Consider the following 6,322-nt stretch of genomic DNA (forward strand, 5'->3'; position numbering starts at 1 on the left):
CGCTCCGTTACCGGCTCTGTTGCCGCCCGTGCGGGCGCGGACGCTGAAGTCTGCCCTGGAAAAACGTCCACCGTCGGGTTTTAGGTCTGGCCTCGATCTCCCAGCGCACAGAATAGGACGTGTTTTTGTCTGTCTGAATTATGCTTCTGTAGTGTTATAATAGGGCTCTGAGCTTATCTCAGCAAAGTAATCCTAGTCCTCTGACCTGCAAAATGGAGCCATTGTCATAGAAAAGCTAGATTTTGCAAGAGCTGCCCAAAGGCAAGCCGTGGATCTCGGTGTCGTGTCTGAGCTGATGCAGAGCAGCACCGCTGGACCGTATGATGGTGATAATGCTGGTGTAAGGGAATCTCCCAGCATGCATGTGCCCTCCCACCATTCCCGCAAGCGGCAAAGCTGCAGCTTTGGGAGCAGTCGTTGGGAATGGTGGGAGACCGACCTGCTGTGGCTGTGGAAGGAGGCGGATGCGGTGCTGTCTGTCACCCTGGGTGAACCTCCTTGCATAACTGCTGTGGCTGTGCTCAGACGGTGCGGGGAGCGATGAGAAGCGAGGAGTGTGGCACCTGGCTGTAATTCATCTCACAGGGAGAAAAGGTGTGTTGTGTGGGAAATGGGTAAGTCAGCCTCTTCTAAGATTTGTTGATAAACTGAGTTCTATTTTGTTCAGAGAAATGGCGAGTCACTTAATGAGAAGAGTATAATTCTCCATTCAGTCTGGGCTGCTGAAATAACACAGGTAGCATACGCAAATGTGATAGCTGGGTGTTTGCTGCAGGAAATACAAAAGCTATTCATGGGAATCGGAGAGAAGAAATATTTGACTGTGCTACGCAATTGTCATCATCGTATGATTTTGAAATGTAGGTACAACACGCAGTCAAAATTCAGTCGACAATCCGTTTCCTTTCCAGGTGTTGGAAGTTTTTCTCACAAAGATGACAAGTTGGGGAAAGCCCTTACATATAAGGATGACACAGTTTCTGTGTTCTTTGTTTGACAAGTTCACCTGAGGTCTAAATTTACAAGAGATAAAATGCTGCAAGTGTTCACCAATGGAAAGAGTGTATAGCTTGTTTGTGTTATGCACTTCTGTATGACTGTATTATTTGGTGGAAGGAAGTAATAAAATGATGAATGCCAATTCAGAATGTTGGAAATCTTCACAGTGTAAATGAGTTCTACATTGAGATGTTTTCCAAAATGCTGCACTGAAGGCATGGGTTTGCTGAGGTGGGGGATGGGGCACCAGAGCTCTCTCCCTCCGCCGTGCAGTGCCTGCAGCCCTGGGCTGACTGCACTCCTGTTCTCTGCATCGCTTTGTTCTGGTTTAGCTCTGCTGGCTTTAAATGGAAGTGTCGATAGGCACAGGGTGAGTGGGTAACAGAGATGAATTTGATCATCTGGACATATGACTTGGGCTTGTTTTTTGCTGTGGATGGTGTCATTTAGGCAAGAAGGAAGAGTTCTGGTGTGAAAGTGTTTTCTGAGGCGATGTTACTGCCTAAATATTTAAGGCTGGGCTATATTTTTGGAAATAAAAAAAAGAAAAAGACAAAATACAGCTACCAGTTTTATCACAGAAATCTGTGTGTTGGTGTCTTTTTTTCACAGAATTTTCAAAAATTTCAGTTTTCTTTTTACAGAAATGTTTAGTTAGAGCAAGTTTTGTAGAGAAAAACCAGGACATCTACATGCAATTTCTGCACTCATTTTCTTCAGTAGGTTTGTCTGAAGACATTCTGCAGGCTTGCCTCTTGTAGCTAGGCTGCTCGTTCTGAGCACATCAGCTCTCTTCTGGATTTGTAGCTTTCAGACGGGCTGGGAACAGGGACGGCGTGTGTTGCAGCAGAAGGAAGCTGTCTGAAGGAGCGGACCAAGTTGCGTGTGGGAGCTGCGTGGAGGGTCAGATGGAGGTCTGCTTCCATAAAGTATGCGAGTCAGCTGCCAACACAAATATTACCTAGCAGCTTACATGCGCTGAGAGAGCGCAGCACAGTCCTGTAACAGGAGCAGAACAGAATAACCGTCGGCCTGGTTCCCTGAGGATATCAGTCAAGAAGGGAAGTGTGCGATGCCAAGAAGCCTGGATGGAACGGCAGGTTCAGAGGACTCCTCGCTTGAAGTACTTTTAATTATTGCTACTACTATAATGGAACACAGACCAGAAGCTGATTTTCTATATAATTAAAGCAGCAGTCAGCAGAGGGATTTCTCTGCTGCCAGGTAATGGTTCAGGAGCAGTCTTTGCTCTGGAGAAATTCCCAGTGATGCTCTCTGTACAGTGCCTGTGCTTACTGGCAGCTCACTGCCAAGAATCGGTTTGGAAGGAGGGAGAGAACCGACCTGACCAAAAGGCTGTCCCTCGCCTGTGCTGCATTCTCTGTTGTCAGCATGAGATTCCTGCTGGAAGGCAGCCACCCGCACCTTGGCTGAGAGCGCTGAGCTGGAGCGTGCAGTGACAGCTGCCTGTGGGTTCACACGTTGGCCCAAGCTGCCATTTGGGCTATCTAGCAAGTGGCTGGCCTTACTATGAGGAACTCTCCTAATTCTCTGCATCACATAGCAACAGGTTCCGTCATATAACAACCTTTCAGTTTTGAAGTGAGAGCGTATATAAAAGAGTTAACACATTGGTCCTTTTGTGAGTCAAGGAAAAAAAAAAAAACAGCTATCTTGTAACTCGGATGCTTTTCAGGAACTTGGCCGCTGTGGATACAAGAGGCATGTGCTTTTCCACACTGCTCTAGGTGATGGCTTAGTTCAAGGGGGCCCAGATTTGGCTCAGTCAACAGTTGTGTTGGCGTCCTGCCATCAGATGTGCATAAAATGGAGCTGGCTGCAGCTCCCTCCTCGCTCTAACATGGAGGGGCAGCCCAGAGGGACCTGGGGCCCCCTTTGCCTTGCTGTAGGTTTTCTTGGTTATGAAAGTTAGATGGGGCTGGGCAATTCCTCCAGCATGCACTGCTTTATTGTGACTTGATGGTTGCCTTTGAACCCTGGGTTGTATTAGTTTGTGGATGTTTCCAGATGTGTGAGGTTTGTGTTTCATATGCAGACTGTTCATGTGCTCTTACGGCTTATGCGCATTGCCACAAAATCAAGATAAAACACAACTGGCATTTTAGCTGCTCCAAGCACATTGTGTGTAAATAAACCACTAAATGGTTTAGCTTGTGAAATGTAAATACACACGGCTCAGCCCGCAGCAGCTGATGGTGTTTTTCTCCTTTTCCCTCCCACCCCTGCCAAGAGCAGGCTCGCCTGATGTTCTTTTTTTCCTACTGCTCTTTCATACAGAGCAAATGACTGCTAAGCACCATGTAGGTGGCACGCAGGCACCACTGCAGAGTCACTCTTTGAATTAAGAAATAGGTGCATCCTCCTCCGCATTCCTTCTGAACCATTATTTGGGATCCCTGGACTCTGATAGCCCAGAAGCTCTGCCTCGGCCTGACTTTGAGCTTGAGCTCATCTTTGGTCACAAACAAGCCAAGTCAGTGCAAGGGCAGAGGCGCAGCTGGGAGGACGTTTTTAGCCTTTGCCCTTTCAACATCCTATACACAAGAGGTTGTGAACTGTAGTGAAAGAGGGATCACAGAGGGCACGTAGAGCACAAGTGTGGAACAGATTGCCACTGGCAAGAACATAAAGGAGCAGCAAAAATTCTGTGTGACGAAGGTAATTGGAACAGGACAGTCGCACCCCGTGGTGGTGCCTTGTGTAAAAGTGAGCCTGCCCAGAGAGGATTTCGGCAAGCTGCCGCTGGGGTGGGAGCTGGGTAATCCCTGGATGTGGAGGACAAGCAGGGACAGCTTTCTGTCTCTGTGGTGTGGCATTGGTGAATGGCTCTGTGTTGTTCTGGAGGAACAGCTGCCACTGCCGCAGTTCTGGATACAAACAGGTGTGCTGTAAGCAGTACAACAAAACCTGATCCAATAGATTAAGCGCTTATTTGAAACTAAAATTATGAGGTTGGCACTGCATTCTCAATATTCAGATTTGTTTGCCTCTGAGTGCAAACAGAGCGTTTGCTGTGCCCCTGCTGGGCGTCCTGAGGCTCCTGCTGAGACGGGCAGAGGGTGAGGCTGGGCTGGGCCTGCTGGGTGTGCAGGACTGGGCCTCCGGTTGGTAGTGCTTGCTGTCGTGTCATGTCTGGATTGCACTGAGCAGATTATGTGGAAACACACAGTTGGTTTTCCCAAAACATGCACTGTGGCTCGGAAAGAAAACGCAAGAGCTGAAAATGGCTGTCTGTAGAAGGAAAGAGAGGCAAACAGCAAATGTAGGTGTGTTGCTTGACAAAAGCAAATGCTGTGAACTACAATAGTCTTATTTCTCCCGGCCAATGATGGCAGTGTGATGCTGGTCCATCCATCATAGAACAGCAGCTTCTTTTTATTTGATTTTCCTTAGAGGGTGACATGGGAAAGAATGTTGGCATAATGCAGAGGCAGCGATTATTTTTTTTCCTTTTGAGGGGTATTGCTATCCTGCCATTTGTATTTAATGCAAGCAATGAAACTCCAGATCAGCAAGATTTTAGGAGATGTCGTTCATGTGACAGGTACTGCCTTGTGTTACATCTGTCACAGAAATACGAGTTCTGGTACTCAGGCTAGAGCCTCATCAGCACAGCCAACCCCAGCCCAATCTCGTTCACTGCTTGGTTTTCTCTTTGCTGTCATCAGGTAGGTGGGTGATAAACACAGGAGCAGTGCTTTTGCCAAAGAAGAGATTATTTTCCTTTCCCTCCTATTCCCCTTCCCAGCATCAACCGTCCTGGGTTGTATTCGGCTTGCATTCATTGTCCTGTTCTGAAGGTTGTGTGTGGGTTATTTAAGGGACAGAGCTGAAAGCTCAGTGATCAAAACAACTGGAGCTTGAAATAAAATACGAATTCTTCTTCTAATTTTAGACGAGAAGCCTCACTGGGTCACATTGATTACTTCTCCAGATAATAATAAATTTGTTTTTCTGCATAGTGTGAACGTTTAACATCTAAACTTTATCTATGAGAGGCTGGAACTCCACAGAGAGTATTTGCAAAGTGCACAAAATCACCTGCTACACATGTGATGTATTCTGCTTTCTGGAAGGGTTGCTTCTGAAATATCTATTCATGTCTATGGTTAGGAAATTGTAAGGTTGCTTATGGAAGTGATGGCTTGAAGTACAAATGTCTAAAATTCTAAGTTCTGGTTTGAAGTAAGACAGTTTGTTTGTCATATATGTGAAGTATCAGTGCTCCGTATCACTTACGTTCAGTACTGTGTGCTTTCATTGCTTTGTTAAAGGGCAGAGCAAATGTGCAGAAAATGTCTGTATAAGGAGATTGCTCGCCTCTTGCAGTGCAAGATGAGAGTTCGAAGTCTAATGTTGATCTCTAGTGAGAGGAATGTGTTTTTCCATTTAAGTGAAGTAGATAAAGAACTAATAGGTACTCACAGCTTTTATCCTCTAATATTCATATGATGTGGCTGTCCTGGCTGACTGGAAGGCAGAACTTGTGGTTCTGCTGCTGAGCAGGAGCTGTGGCTTAGCAAAGGCTGTCAGGAGCTGAGGGACCATGTCCAGCCAGCTCTACTTACGTAGCTCTAGCCCCTTGTTTTGCATGCACAGAGGTGATACGCACCTAGCTTCCATCTGTACTGAATGCCATGCAGCTGTGGGATCACTAATTTTTCTGTGGAATGAAGTTTTGTCTCCTTGTGTCAGTGGATAAGCTGTGACCACCGTCTTCTATCAGACAGCTGAATTGCAGGCTAAGTAATCTTGGCTGAGTAATACATTTGGCTAAGGAGATGTGCATGTAATACAGTTATTTAACATATCTGTGCTTTGCTTTCATTGTTAGCATGATTTATTTAAGCTGGGGTGTTTTTTCACCATTCACAAAGCATGCCTTGCTTTGCAAGCTTGAGCCTGAGCACCAGGCTGGTTGGGAGTGCTTGTCTTTGACTTGAGCAGTCTTTTTCCCTTCCAACTGAGCCTGGAAAACCTTAGCCAAAAGACAGCAAACCACAGGGAAGTGGAAACGTGTGTGATGTAAGTGACACATAACTTAAAAAAAATAAAGTAAATAATTGCTAGCGTCATGAAGCTTTCATCCATTTCCCATACAAGCCTTCCTGTTGCCTTTCAGCTCCAACTGCTCTGTGAAGTCTTGGCATCCTCTGGGGTGCCTGCAAGCCCTTCTGCCCTGCATGCTGTGGTGGAGTGAACACGACCTCTTGGATAAAGATGGATGCTCTTCTAACATTTTAAGTGGCAGTAGGGGTAGTGCTGGGGATTGTGTGGTGCTTCATGTCTTTCTCTGCCTCTT

This window comes from Meleagris gallopavo, chromosome 19 (assembly GCF_000146605.3).
Source record: "Meleagris gallopavo isolate NT-WF06-2002-E0010 breed Aviagen turkey brand Nicholas breeding stock chromosome 19, Turkey_5.1, whole genome shotgun sequence".
Lineage (NCBI taxonomy): Eukaryota > Metazoa > Chordata > Aves > Galliformes > Phasianidae > Meleagris > Meleagris gallopavo.